Here is a 15,971-nt window from a genome sequence, read left to right on the forward strand (position 1 = left end):
TGCTATAGACAGTGGTGTAAAGGGAACCTCAGGATTCAGGTTGTAACAAGGCTGCATTCCCTTCTGCGGACCCCTGGAAACTCCCTGGGTCCCTCCTGCCACATCTGGAGAAGGGGGAGAGGTGGATCTCTAATAGGCTTTCAGGCACCAGATTACTTAACTTTTCTCTGCTTCGACCTCCTCATCAGTCAGGGGTCCTGCTCAGAGGGTGACAACAGAAGGAAATGTAATGGCATGCATATAACACCCAGTTCAGGGGTGGAAACATGGTAAATGAGCTTTTTTTTTTTTTTAAGTAATTGTTAGGGTCATTTCCTGCTCTCAGCTATGAGTCTAGGATTTATTTTTCTGTTTAAGGACTAACTTGGGATTCTGAGATTCTATCCCTTTGCTGTTTTACTGAACAGGTCCCTTCCTGAGAGGTTGCTCTTTATGTAACTTTCATTTGGAGCATCCCTGACCATCTGGAAGGACCAGATGGGAAAATGCATCAGGGTGAAGCATCAGTAGATGAGGGGAAAAATATCTTTTTCAACCAGAAATTCTACCATGAGTTTTCTTGTGATGTAAGTAAGATACATATCCTACTAACCAGGGGAGGCTTGCAGACAAGGTGATTCCTTCTGGAATCTTCCCCAGGTAAGAACAGGAGTCTTTGGAATGATAGAGCTGCATATGTCATACGGAGTCACCTATGTGCTAGGCCTCTTATCAAAGAGAACAAGGAGTGGGCATTTGCTACACTGGGGAAAAACCAGTAGATATGATGGGTCTAGTCATCAGGGTAGATTGGAAGGAAGGGTTTTAGTCAAAAGCTTTCAGGATGGTGAGTCTCAGTTTCCCGTGGCTATTGTATCATGAACCACATCTGGGATGACTCCATTAATGGATACAACACTGAGAGACAGGGAATGGACTTTTATTGACATTTCCCATAGAAATGGACAAAGGGTCAATAACTTTGTCATAGGACGTATCAGCACTGTGCTTCCCTGGGGGTCAGAGTGCTTTGGGTAACTCATATATCTTCTCTTAGGGCTGGACAGTTTGAGAGAACAGTGAGGCATTCTGACCAGCTTGGAGTTGAGGCAACTGAAGAGACCCCAGAGAACTCCCTTGCCCCTTCTACCATGTGAGGTTTCAATGGGAAGACAGTCTGCTATGAACCAGGAAGAAGATTCTCACTAGACACTGACTCTGTCAGCCCTGTGATCTTGACTTCCCAGCTTCCAGAATGGTGAGAAATAAATGTCTTCACCCAGTCTATGGTATTTCTATGGCAGATGGCCAAATAGACTAAGATAGTTGAGAGCTAGGAGTGACCTTGGATGCTTCCCTGGGCTGCAGGACTGGTGAAGCCCAGAGTCTTGGCTCCTGGGACTCCACCTCACTTGCCTTTCCCCTTGGGCTTTAGCTATCCTGACCAACGGCATTTTCTGAGTCTGCCAGATCCCTTCCTGCCCCCAGGTCTTTGAACATGCCCTTAACTCCACCCACAACTCCTTCTTCTCTCTCTTCCCTTGGCTAAATTCTCCTAGATAAAGAGTAGTCCCATCGGTCATCACTTCCTTGGACGGCTTCAGTGTCCCATCCTCTGCTTCCTGGTTGGTGCTGGGGGTCAATTCACCCCGCCCCCCCAGGGCCCTTGATGACAGGGTCATCCTCTGGCCTCTGTGAAGCATCTACAGGTACTTGCTTTGTCTTCCTGGACTACATGGCTCTTAATATGTGCCAGTCGCCATTCTGAGCACATCACCGATATCAGTGCCTTCAGCCCAATCAGGCAGGACTACTTCCGTTCCTCTTTTGCAGGTGAGGAAGTAGATGCACCAAGAGGTCATGCGACTTGCCTGAGGTCACACAGCTGATAAGTGGTGAGTGGGGGAGGAGCTCTTGTACCCTTATGGTCTAAACTGGGTTGAGTAGGTTCTCCTAAAATTCACACCCACGTGGAAACTCAGAGCATGACCTCCTTTGGATAGAGGGTCTTTGCAGAAGAAACTGGATATGATGGGTCATACTACCCTAAATCCAGTGACTAGTGTCCTTATGAGAAGAGAAAACGGGGACACGCAGAGGGAACAAGGACAGCTGCGGTCAAGGGCATAGAGATTACAGTGACGCAACCCAAAGCCAGGAATGCCATTACTGGCGACCAGCAGCAGCTAGAAGGAGGAAAGGAAGGAGTCTCCCCTCAAGCCTTCAGAGGTGGGGCGGCCCTGCTCGATTTCAGACCTCTGGCATTTGGCACCGTGAGAGGAAAAAAAAAATCCTATTGTTTTCAGCCACCCCATTTGTGGTCATTTGCGATGGCAGTCACAGGAAAGTAATTAACTACCTTGCAGAGAATGGAGGGAGTGGTTTCTGGGGGTGGGGGGTGGTGTTCCCATCCTTTCCCAGGACAGGGGAGAGGGCCAACAGGCCTGATTTCCTTGCAAGTTCTGCCTGGTGATGGGCGTGGTGGGAGATTCCCAGGCCTGCCAGCCACTTCTTGACACGGCATTTTGGGAGGGACACAGTGCTGGGCACAAGACAGGAGCCTAGGGCACATGCCAAGGGGGATGGACTTCGGGAAGGCCGAGAACAGCCACCCAGTGCCTCAGTTTTCCTTTTTAACATATAGGGCCTCTATGGGGATGGGAACCCGAGCCAGGCACTGTTTGAGGCCTGGGAGTGCAATAGGCAAAGAGGTTGGCCACAGTCTATGAATCAGCCCCTAAACAAACAAGCGGTCATTTATGAGAGTGGTCAGGGATAGGAAGAAAAATCTCCTTCTCAAAAGATACAGAGATTTCAAGAAATGAAACATGATGCATGAAAACAAAAGGCCAAATTGAATGGTGAGGTCCTTTGCCTGTAACAAGGATCACGCATTCACACGAATGTTTGTGTGGTGGTCCAGACAGGCCTCAGACTCAGAGGGTCATTGTCGGCTGGGCTGGGTTTTAGAGGACAGCTTTCCTTGGGGCCAGACTGGCCATCCAAGTCTACTTTCTCCATCGCGGGGCCAGCAATGAAAAGGATGACTGGACAGGCCGTCTGCCCAGACCTCAGGAAGAGCAGAGACTCCCCTGGGCCAGTGCCCCAGGCTGAGCTGGCGGCAAGGCGGGCAGTTCCCCGAAAGGGCCACTCTCCTGCCCTGCCAGGAAGAGAGTCCGGGAGGCCTTTGAGGAGCACCTGACTGAGATGCCGGGCACTTGCCATGCCTCTGGTCTGGCAGAGGCCGTCACCCTTGAGTTCTCAGGTGGGTGCTCTATGAAAGATGCCTGGAGCCAATGTTAGGAGCTTTCAAAACTTCCAGGAAGAACAAAATGTGAACTTTCTTTCTTTCTTTTTTTTTAAGATTTTATTTATTTATTTGGTAGAAAACATAAGCAGGGGGAGCTGCAGAGGGAGAGGGAGCAGCTCAGCGTCCGGCCGAGGAAGGAACCTGAGGCAGGACTTGATCCCAGGACCCCTGAATCATGACCTGAGCTGAAGGCAGACACTGAAGAGACTGAGCCACCCAGGTGCCCCAAGGCAAACTTTCCAGACCTAATATGTGAGCCTTAGAGATATCCCCCCATTAGCGTGGATACTCTTAAAAGCAAGTAAAGACTCAGCTGTAGAGCAAGGTGATATAAAATACAAAGTACTATTAATCATGGGAGAATAGAAGTCATTATTTTAAAATAGAATCATTTTGGAGAGAGGAGCAGTTCTGGGATCCAACAGAACTGCGCCTCAGTAGCTTTCCACCTGAGACGCCTTCTCTGGTCACACACTGCCCCCTTACCCACGGCAGGGTTGGAGGAGATGGGTCTATTTACTTATCTCTAGACACACACAGTGACTGAGGAATGGGGGGGGTGTCAGGGGGGAAAGACCTGGGATAAATGCAACGTTCTAGTTTCTTCCACAGCCATCACTGAGATTCCACACTTCCTGATTTCCCTAAAAGTTTATTTGTCTCATATTCTTTGAAGTCAGACATGTGGCTTTGGTGGGAATCCTCTTCCCTCTGAGGTGGCTGATGATACACTGAATGGTCTCAAGAGCTCTCTGCACGCGAGGAGAAAGCTCCTCTCCCCTTAGGGAGTGGGGAAGGACAAAGAAGGCTGAGATGGTAGGAAACATGGGAACTTGTCATTTCGACAATCCTCAGATCACTGACTGAAGCCAGAGCAACACGAAAAACAAAGTTTCTTCAGATTTCCCTTTCTTTCCTCCTTCTTTCCCTTCTTCTTCCCTCCCTCTCTTTCCTTCCTTCCCTCCCTCCCTCCCTCCCTTCCTTCCTTCCTTCCTACCTTCCTTCCTTCCTTCTTTCCTTTCTTCTTTCTTTCTTTCACATTTTACTTATTTATTTGAGTGAAAGAAGGGGAGAGAGAGAGTGAGATCACAAGCAGAGGGGAGGGGTAGAGGGAGGAAGCAGGATCCCCAATGAGCAGGGAGCCCGATGCGGGGCTCCATCCCAGGACCCTGAGATCATGACCCAAGTGGAAGGCAGACAGTTAACCCACTGAGCTACCCAGGTACCCCCATTCAGATTTTTCTTTCTTTCTTTCTTCTTCTTCTTCTTTTTTTTTTTTTTTAATTTTATTTGTTTGACAGACAGAGATCACAAGGAGGCAGAGAGGCAGGCAGAGAGAGGAGGAAGCAGGCTCCCTACTGAGCAGAGAGCCCAATGTGGGGTTTGATCCCAGGACCCTGGGATCATGACCTGAGCCGAAGGCAGAGGCTTTAACCCACTGAGCCACCTAGGTGCCCCCGTTCAGATTTTTCTTAAAAAAAATTAGAAATAATCTTTGAAGAAATGTCACAAACTCGGAGGAAGGATAAGACATTTACTCAAGATGTAAACTATCTAAATGAAATGATCAATTGTCTTCTTCTGTTGGTGAGGACACAGAGAAGGGTTTCGTGTCTGAAGCTTTTGTACATGTATATTGACATTTTCGTGGTTGTAGATGGATGTAGGTTGATGTAAAAAAATCAGCACTGGTGTGGGGTTTTTTTGTTTCGTTTTGTTTTTTGTATCTATATGAGAGGATGCGTGTTCACTAAAGTGACTGTGGCCAACATTTCACAATATATGTAAGTCATGTCCTATATAAGCTGCCTGCCTCATACCAAACCAGCTCTGCCTGTCAGCTGTATCTCAATAAAACAAGAAAGAAAGAAAGAAAGAAAGAAAGAAAGAAAGAAAGAAAGAAAGAAAGAAGAATGAAAGAGAAAATAGCAAAAAACATTGGTGCGGACTTCCAGCCTCCATTCTACCCGGGAGCCTCCGCTCTCGCGCGCCCTCAGACACCTCGGCCAAACTCTGGGGCGGTTAGCTTGGTTTCCTGGCTGGAATTGCGACACCCCTGCCACAGAGTGTCTTCGAGCTCCAGACAGGCCCGTGAACAGGGTGTCAGGAAGTCCGGGAAGCCATGAGTCAGCTCAGCACGGGCAGCCGGGCCTCTGGGGCTGAAAGGAAACTTGACCAGTAGCCGAAGTCAACAAGGGGTGCAGAGCAAGGCAGGTGATGCTCAGAAGGCAGCCTGGGTGAGGCGAGGGGTGGGGGGCTGGATCCTGAGTCCCTGAGTCCCCGGCCAGCGTGTCCCCATGGGCCCTCTGCACCAAGCTCCACCCTTCCCAGCAGAAACTTTCCAGCCCTTTCGGCTCTGACCACAAAGGGTGGAATTGAACGGCCTGAAAAGTCAGTCCGCGTTGGTTTTGGTAAACTTCAAAATGATAGAATGAGTAATGCATGAAAAGCATCTTTTTCCTAATTGAAAAATAAGTATTGCAATTCTGCTTGCAACTTCACTTCTTTGGAAGGGAGATCGTAACTTTCTGGGAGGGCCCTGGAGATGGAACTTGTACCCCAGCTATAATTTCTGCGCTGTCCTGTATCGCCACAGGACATGGGTTACAGCCAAGGCCATTTAGGAAGGAACATTCTCTTAGTTTCTTTCTCATCTCTTCCCTGCCCCTTGGGATAAACCTATCTGTAGGTCTGGATTTTTATACTTGGTTTCCTCTTTCCGTCACTGCTACCTTCCAGAATCCCACCTCCTCACCCTCCGTGTAGACCTGCTTTTCAGAATTTCGAACACTGAGAAATATTTGAAGCTGCAGGTCTGTTTTCCAACACCTGGACCTTGAACTTGATATGTGTATAGCCCGCTCCTGGGTGTGAGGAACAAAGAAACCCCGACTTGGTAGGGCTGCGCATCTGTGGACTGGGACTCCCCATCTATGAGACAGGAATTCTCCCCAGAGCTCTACCACCTCAGGGCACCCCCCAGGGGTCAGAACTGATTTAACCAGGCTCCACATTCACTCCCACCCCTTAACCCCACTGGGGGGCTCTGATGTGCCACTCTGCTGAGGAGGAGAGGAGGAGGGAATTCAAAGGCCGGGAAGTGAGAGAGGCCGGTAATCTGGTGCAGGAGAGGAAACAGAAGAAGGGAGACCAGGAGAGTTTGTGTATGTGGGGCTGCAGCCAGAGGTGGGGGGGGGTGGGAACTGAGACAGAAGGCTGTAAAGACGGTCTCCTCTCACTCTTGCCTCTGACCTGTGGTCCCTCTTTTTCCAACCTCGGGATGCCGTCTATGCGGTCAGCCCATCACATACGTAGGAGGCGTTGCTGGGACCGGGAAGACAGAAACTGTGGCCTAAAAGCAGTTTTTCGAACAATGTTGACACTTCTCAAATATTAGTGAGCTTGAAAGAAAACACCAAACTCTTCCCTCTACGTGTCCTCCCCGCTTTGCTTCCTAACCTGTGTCCTGTCTAGTAACTGGAAGTGGAAAAAGTAAATATCGCCAAGATCCTCCTAGCGGAAAGTGTGCTGGACATTCCCTAGAAACTCGAGCGTTCCTGTGGTGCTGCTTTTCCCTGGGTGAATGACTTTGCTTTGCACTGTGAGACCAAGAGGTTAAAAACAAAAACAAAAGAACCTAAACCAAAACATTAAAAAAAATTTTTTTTAGAACTTGTGCAATTGGACAGAAACACTATCAAAATAATTTGCAAAATTCAGAACTGTTGCCGTATTTTCTATAGGGTTAACTTCTGAGATGAAAGACTCCTTTGGAACCTACGATTTTTTCTTTTTCCCAAAATAAAATTTCCTTCATCAAACTGCAGAAATTTACTTGGGGGAAGAAAATGCCTAACTTGTAGTTTCCACAATGAGAAACACATTCCCATGGCTTTCGGCCACTTTCTGTCAACTCTGCGATAGGCTTAAATTGCATTCATTTATAATGAGTTAAAAATATGAATGAAATCTTTAAATTTGTTAAAATAAAGCCATGGTTTAAACCTCCTCATCCCCTGGACAGAAAGAGAGGATATTAGGTGGCAAATGACCTCACTATCATTTCTGAGTATCAACCCCAAACCTGACCACTCATATTTAATTTCAAACGAAGTGCCGCAATTTCACAATTTAAAAAAAATTAAAAATAGACGGCCTCTGTTGCTGCAGCGAGATAGGGCCATGTGATGGCTGTGAGCATGTCTCTTCCTGCAGTGTTTCTGGCCTTGAGTCCACAGAGCCCCCGCCAACTTCAAAGGAAGCTGTAGGAGATGGTGTGTGGAACACCAGATAGCCCGAGGAAGGGGGGACCCTTCCTTTGCCAAGAGGCATTGCTAAAATTAGAGGGTGAGGTTGTCTCAGCACGGGAGGGGATCTTGGCGATGGTCTGCGTTAATCGATGATGGAACCCTTATTTCTTTTGTGACCTTCAAAGAGCAATGCTTATGCAACAACAGGAGGGGAGGTCTTTCTTTTGGAGATCCTTCCCTCTGTCTATCTTGAGCTCCTGCTGCCGATATTTAAATCAATTTCCTCTTGCTTTGGGGCTCAGCACAGATGGGGAACAGCCAAGGCACGGTTCTTTTCCTCCGGGCTTTCTAAGATGGTTTTTATAATCTGAGACCATCGTTTGCCCTCCCTGCTCATCTGGGATGCTGTCATACGGACTTCATTTTGTCCTCCTCTGTGCATTTGGAATGCATGTGGGAAGTGGGTTCTGTGAGGTGGGGTGAAGGGTTGAGGCCAGCCTCACGCTTGGGCTGATCATGTGGTCACCTACGATGCTCTCCTCTTTACCTCCCTCTCCACCTGTCTTGCTCTGGCAGACAGCATCTGAACATCTGCCCTTGGAGATTCATGTTTTAGGGTGAGTTTGCCCCCCTTCTGTGTTTCTCTTTCAAACTCTGAGTCCTTCAGGAAGGGGTTACGTCCCTTAATATTAATATCTTTGCTACCCTTATTTCCTCTCCAGAAATATTTAGGGAAGCGAGATGGGCTAGAAGAGGGGATGGGGAAGAGAAGCAAGGGCTTAGGAAAGGGGACCTGAGTGGGGCCACAGAGATCAACCCCATTTCCCGGACAACATCCCCTGCGGCTTCCTCAGGAGGACCACACAATGTCCAGAGACCACTGCGTGACTTTCAGAGATAACAGGGACAGTTCCTGTGACATCCGCTCCCCTCCTCCCTCATCCCCCATCGTCTATCCTCCTTCTCAGAGGATCTCTTTTTGGCTCGGGGCGCCAGGAACCTCAGTTTTGCAGGGTGAGGAAGGAGCCAGAGCCCTAGTGCCCTGTCCTCATCTTGCCTACTTTTTTGTTCTCAAGATGAAACAAACTACAAGCCCCCTTGTCCCACCAAATATCCAGCCATGGAGAACAATCAAGAAATCTGTGTTTGAAAGCAAACCTGTTCTCTTTGAAGGAGTCAGCCTTTACTGCTCTGCCCCACTAAGAGGAGATTTAATAGACCTGACCTGAGGCAGGCATATGGTACTAAGTAGGTTTGTTAGAGGTTGAATTGGTGACTTGCGGTGGTTGTCAAGCATTGGGGGCCTTGAATTCAGGCCTGTGGGTGAGCAGGGCATAAACAGCTGGGCAGAGTTGGCCCTTAATCTCCTGCCAGCTGGACCCAGAGCTGGGGCTTGGAGGCTGGAGTGTGCGGGCTGCTCTTGGCAGAAGTTCCAGAAATGATCCTGGTGGCAATAAGAGCCTGTGGCTCCAGGCCTGCCCCAGAATAACACACTGTCCGCATATGTTAACAGACCGCCTTTTCCCCAGAGATCACAAAATGCATTCCATTTAGTGTCTGTTTTGCAAGTGTTACTATCTGTGTTTTATGGACAACCAAACCAAGATACAGCAAGGCCTTTGAGCTGCACCATGTGAGTGCGAGGGGTCAGGGGCTGTCCGGGGAGACCCATGCTTCCTGAGTCTCCTGCTAGCGCACAGCAAACTGCCCCCTTGCTCCCCCCCACCCCCGCCACCGACCTCTCCAATCTCCTTCCAGAATGATCTTTCTGGTGTGCAGATCTCAGGGACTGGTGAGAATAAAAAGGAACACGTGTGTTCTGAACTCCCTGTAAGAGAGAGTCATATTAAAAACACACACACGATCTAGTGTTCAGCATGTGGGGACGTAGATGAAAGGGGGTGGCAGATCCAGCGCTGGGGTTTGTGACCACACGTGGTTAGGCCTTCCCGCTTAGGACGTGCACCAAAATGAAGGGCAAACCTGGCTCCTTCTTCCCTGCTGGAGCTTCTCTTCCATTAAGCGTCAGACCATGCCGATCATGCTCTCTCTGCTTTTAAAGATGTGACCATCCCAGAATAAACAGAAAGTGAACATGCTGGATGAATGCTAAGTGCCATGTTCCAGATGATTGCAGCTGGCTCTACCCAGGCTGAGCTTCGTCCTCACTGGGCAGAGCGAGGACATTTCTTACTGAGAGAAGTGTCAAAGCCACACTTGTAACATCCGACTCTACCATTTATTTATTTAGTATGTATAGTACGCTCCATGCCCATGTGGAGCCCAACATGGGTCTTGAACTCACAGCCCTGAGATCAAGACCTGAGCTGCGATTAAGAGTCAGACGCTTGGGGCGCCTGGGTGGCTCAGTGGGTTAAGCCGCTGCCTTTGGCTCAGGTCATGATCTCAGGGTCCTGGGATCGAGTCCCGCATTGGGCTCTCTGCTCAGCAGGGAGCCTGCTTCCCCCCCCCCTCTCTGCCTGCCTCTCTGCCTACTTGTGATCTCTCTGTGTCAAATAAATAAATAAAATCTTAAAAAAAAATAAGAAACTACTTATAAGAGATAAGGTAAGAAATAAGGGAGCTTCACAGGGACAATAAAAGAAAGTGGCTGATGGGTGCCTGGGTGGCTCAGTTGGTTAAGCAACTGCTTTCATCTCAGGTCATGATCCTGGAGTCCCAGGATTAAGTCCCGCATCGGGCTCCCAGTTCCACGGGGAGTCTGCTTCTCTCTCTGACCTTCTCCTTGCTCATACTCTCTCTCACAGTGTCTCTCTCAAATAAATAAATAAATAAAATATTTTTTTAAAAAGTGGCTGGGGCGTCTGGGTGTCTCAGTGGGCTAAGCCTCTGCCTTCAGCTCAGGTCATGGTCTCAGGGTCTTGGGATCGAGCCCCGCATCGGGCTCTCTGCTCGGCGGGGAGTCTGCTTCCCCCTCTCTCTGCCTGCCTCTCTGTCTACTTGTAATCTCTCTCTCTGTCAAATAAGTAAATAAAATCTCTATAAATTGGATTATTTGTTAAAAAAAAAGTGGCTGAAGCCAACATTATCTGATGGCAGTTTGGATGGAGGGTCTACAAAAGAGAAGCCTGGAAGGGTCAAGTGTCCTTTAGCACAAGCAAACTGAAAACTGCAGTCTCCATAGAGGCAGGAAAGACCCTGAAGAGAGGGGAACAGAACTGGTGGGACAGACCGAGAGTCTGGACTTGGACACATTAGGGGCTATTTTTTGCTTTCTGTGGCCTTATCCTCAGTTCATCCCAGAGCTTGGAAAAAGTGGTTCAGCAGCGACCTGCGAACTGTTCCCTCTATCTATGTGCAAGGCTGTCATCAAGAGCGGCCCCCAGCTCCAGCTCAAATTAGGAAGCAAAGTTAGCTTCAAGTAAGGAAGCAAGGATGTGACGTCAGTTGAGACAGAGAACAAAGAATTCGCAAATAGTGAAGTAGTCGTTGCCCTGTGATCAAGTGCAAACAGCAAGAACCACCTCGGGTCAGGCCACCCACATGGCCAGCTTCGGCCCCCACGTGTAACATAACCATCTCTGTGCCCTCACAGGAAACCTTACACACCATAGTGACGTGACAGATGTTTGCTGGTTGTTCGTTAAACACTGGTTCCCAGTGAAATCTGCGGGACCATCTTCTCTGTAGATTTGGGGAAAAAAAAAGTCAGTATAGACTTGAGTTTCCATTTTGGGAGCTGCTTTGGGCTCTACCCTAAAGATCCCTTAGATCTCTTTCAGCCTAGCATGTGGAGATGTTCCAGGGTTTATGTTACTAATTCTGCCCTCATTTGGATTACAACTGAAGACTCGTGAGTGGTGAGTGGGGATGCCGGGGTGGCTCCCTCGGTTAAGCGTCTGACTTTTTTTTTTTTTTTTAAGATTTTATTTATTTATTTGACACAGAGAGACCACAAGTAGACAGAGAGGCAGACAGAGAGAGAGAGAGAGGGAAGCAGGCTCCCTGCTGAGCAGAGAGCCCGATGCGGGGCTCGATCCCAGGACCGAGTTTCTTATTTTTTTAAAGTTTTTTTTTCTTAACAATTTTATTGAGATAAAATATTTCACTTATTCGAAGTGTAAAAATCAAAGGTTTTCAAAAATATTCCAAGATTAATTTTGTGAGTTATGGTATGGTAATATACACATAACATTAAATTTCTCATTTTTCCCATTTTTCAGCATACAATTCTGTGCCATTCTTTTATCCACAACTGTTGTTATGTAATCATTACTGCTACATTATCATGAAAACTGTTTTATTTTTTTACCTGTTTTTTATTTTTTTAAAAGATTTTATTTATTTATTTGACAGGGAGAGAGATCACAAGTAGGCAGAGAGGCAGGCAGACAGAGGGGGGAAGCAGACTTCCCGCCGAGCAGAGAGCCCAAAGCAGGGCTCTATCCCAGGACCCTGAGATCATGACCTGAGCCAAAGGCAGAGGCTTTGTGGAGAGGCTACTCTCCACTAGTATACTCAATGCTGGAAAACAGAAAGCTTTTCTCCTAAGATCAAGAATAAGACAAGGAAGCCCGCTTGTGCTACTTCTTCAAGAAGCTCTTGCCGGTACAGTTAAGCAAGCAAAAGAATCCAGGGCATCCAAGATGGACATTTCTCTTCACAGACGACATGAACTTACCTGTAGACACCTATAGTTTCCACATAAAAACTGAGAAAGTGAATACACAGCTTTAGCCAAGGTGCAGGGTATAAAACCGACACCCCCAAGTCAGCTGTATCTCTATCCATTTGCAATGAACAAACCAAAAAGGAAATGAAAAATCAATCCATTGACCATCGCATCAAAGGGAACAAAACACTTAGGAGTCAATTGAACCAAAGATGCACCAGACTTGAACAGTGAAAACAAGAAAACCTTACTCAAGAAAATGAAAGGCGCCCTAGAACAAAAGGAAAGATGGGCCAGGCACGTGGATTGGGAGGCTTAACCATCAGTAAGGTGACAACATTGCCTAAAGCAATCTAAAGACTCAAAGCAGTCACTACCAGCATCATCATGGCGTTTTGTTTTTTTTTTTAAGATTTTATTTATATATTTGGCAGATAGAGATCACAAGTAGGGAGCGAGGCAGGCAGAGAGAGAGAGGAGGAAGCAGGCTCCCTGCCAAGCAGAGAGCCCGATGCGGGGCTCGATCCCAGGACCCTGGGATCATGACCCGAGCGAAAGGCAGAGGCTTTAACCAACTGAGCCACCCAGGCGCCCCCATCATGGCGTTTTTTAAAGAAATCAAGAAACCCATCTTCAGTTCCCTGTTGGCTTTCACATCTGCTGTTCCTTGTGCCTGGCGTGCTCTGGCCCCACATATCTGCAGGACTCCCCATTTCATCTCTTTCCAGTGAGGTTGTCACCCCCTCAGTCATCTGTCACCTGTCATCTCCTCATGGTGGCCCTCCCTCATCACCCTTGCATTTCTGGTCCCCTTGTATGGGCCTTATTTTTAATCTGTGGCTTTTAATGTCATCTGACCAGAGTGTATATTTTATTTATTTATTTTTTGACTTCCCTTTTGAACATAAGTTTCATGAGTTTGGGGATTTATGTCTGTTCACTGCTACATTCCCAGCACTTAGAATATACCAGGCACATAGTAGCCATTCAAGACAGGTATTTACTGAGTCCAAGAAGGAATGTAAGACAGGTAAGGAAAATGAATACGTTTGGTCTATTGTTTTTGTAATGAAACAAGATTAGCAAGTGTCTACTACTGGGATTTTTGCCTCTTGCTTTCCTTGACAGAGCTCTGTCTTACGGTGAAATACGGTGAAGCTAGAACAAGACAGCTTCGTTGCACATTCACAGATGAGACAAGCTCGTGTGTTTCTTCCTATTTAAAAATCATGTTCCCGTTGAGCTGTTTTCAAATGATTTGCTCTCTTTCCAATCTCCCACTCCCCAGAATCCCAGTATATTTGAAGTCACTCCCCGGCCTGAAAAAGTCATCAAGGCTATCTTAATCCATCTTAATCTTTGATGGCAAAGGACCTGAGTGCATGGAGATGCAGTTATGACTATCAGCAGGATGCCAAGAACTTGACTTTGGCTGAGGGAGAGCAAACCTTGATACCAAGGGAGTGAGCAGACAGCTGGTAGGAAAATAATGGGTGTAAATGTAAGTGAGAGAAAGGCATGAACAGTAATGGGAGACTCCCACAAGTGGGAAACTTTAGGATGTGTAGACACAACTACGTGCCAAACAAATTTACAATTTCACATACTTAGCTTGTGATTTTCACTTTGATGATGATGAGTGAACAAGAAGGAGAAAAGCTGTCTGTTAAAAGATGACTCATCTACGTCTTATTTTAAATAGATCTTGGGAGCGTTCCCCTGAATTACATCACTGGCCTCCTGAATCCATGAGATCTCCCAAAGAACAACACAAAGCTAACTTCATCTGGAGGGTGAAACATCGTGATGGCCCCTGATCCAGGCTCACTTCCTGCCTTTCTACTCTCAGGGAAGCCGCTGCTGTCCTTGGAAGGAGGAGTCCTGAGATCAGAAATGAGCACTTCCCACCCAGAGACGGACGGCCGACGCACTGCTGTGAGCTCCGTGATCCCACTCATTGGAACAGCATCTTTAGAATTCCCATGGAGTAAAATCAATGAAAATCAAACACACATGTTTCGGGGTTTTTCTTTCAAATACGTCATTCTGGTGGAGGATAGAGGTGTACCTTCCAACTTTCTATTTACCTATGTATGCAACATATTTTCAAAATAATGCACAGACACTCATTAATCCCACCCGTAGAAGATTTCTCTGAAGTGGGAAACTTTTGTCACTACCATTTGCTGTTGAGAAAATGAAGGGATGAGAAAACTCTGGTGGCTCCTTTGGGCAGCTGGAAGCACCTGGCATGATAGAGTTATTTCAGAGGCTGTTCATTCTGCCTGAGCTTCCATGGCCACTTGCATAAACTTGGGCCAAAGGACTGATGGGACGCCAGTCACGCTCGTGATGGTGACACCCCACAGGATGGCTGAGGGTCTTCGGTTGTGCCAGAATTTTGTTGCATCAAATAATTCTAGAAAGCAGGAGGCCCAGAAGCTCAAACTGGGACCTCCCCTTTGGTATGGAATAACAAAGAGCTTCAATGGTCTGCAGTAAGTCACTCCTGTCAGCATGCGGGTTGCAGACCTCAGCATCACGGCCATCTCAAAGGACCCTGAAGAAAGTCTGTTCCCCACTCATGCTCCATAGAGAACAGCACGGTGATTTCAGGGGCAAAGATGAGGGTGCATCGTGAACCAAGTCAGCGAACCTCAGACTAGATCCCAGTTTTCTTAATCACCCTGTCCACTGTAGAATTAATCATTTATTTTTCCCAAATGGACTTAGGATCACTTGACATGGGGCCTTATCTGACTCCACTTCACTTCTGGTTCATCCTTTTTCCTTCTACACCTGCAGGTTCATCACGTGATGGGATCATATTCAGGGAAATAGAAACCTTAAATTTTTCAGCTCACAAAGGAGGCAGCTCACAGTTTAGGCCCTTGCTTGTTGCCTGCTTCCTGGAGGGGTGACTGTCTTGTGATCCCAGGCCTGACTGTCACTTGGGCTTAGACCAAAAACCAGGCCCCCGAGAGCATATCTAGGGCAGGATGCCCATCTTTCTAATTCACGTCACTTTCCTGTCACTGAGGGACTTTGATTTGGTCCTGTCTAAGACGGGCTTGGGAAATTTATTTTTTGTTTTAAACTTTGATGCCTCGGTGTCTTAAGACAGTCTCATCTCTGCCTTTCCCCACCTGTAGCATTGACCTCTAAACATGCCGTGGCTTCCCAGTTACTGAAAGAGAAGTCACAAGAAGATTTTATTGATCTACATAGAGGTAGAAGTCATGTTCCTTATTAAGGTAGGATTTCTTCCTTATGCCAATGTGTTCTCTGCGTATGACAGAGTGATGGAGAAATGGGAAGATCAAGATGAGAGAGACAGGGAGAGAGAGATGGAGAGACATATATAGAGACAGAAACAGAAAAATAGACACAAGATCTGCATCCCCTACCAACGCACAGACAGTGAGAAGGGAGAGAGAAAGACAGAAAATCAGAGACAGAAAGAGAGGCTGCATATTCCTTTTTAAAGCCCCCTGCCCCCATCACCGGCATGTCTATAGTCCTGTAAGCACCATTAGGATTCTGTGTGACTCATTTTATATTCCAGAAAATAGTCTCTTCCTGTCTTCCAAAGCACCACATTTTAAATTCCAGACTTGAGTCAAATAAGAGTCAGAATGTACTGATGCTCACCCCACTGATTATTTAATTAATCTATACTGAGAAACTCCACATTATGTAGTCTCTATTTTAAAGCTTCGGAACGGACCGTTTTCTGAACATACATACTACTTAAGAGACAGTCTTCCTGATCGCAGCCTGGTCCCTGACACCTCATTGT

At 47.2% G+C, this 15,971-nt stretch overlaps 1 protein-coding gene across 3 annotated transcripts in view; it reads right to left on the reverse strand.

The window, feature by feature from the left end:
- Positions 1-15,971, reverse strand: part of RUNX1 (RUNX family transcription factor 1) — a 248,854-nt gene that overhangs the window by 189,916 nt on the left and 42,967 nt on the right. The window lies entirely within an intron of this gene.

This window comes from Meles meles, chromosome 4, assembly GCF_922984935.1.
Source record: "Meles meles chromosome 4, mMelMel3.1 paternal haplotype, whole genome shotgun sequence".
Lineage (NCBI taxonomy): Eukaryota > Metazoa > Chordata > Mammalia > Carnivora > Mustelidae > Meles > Meles meles.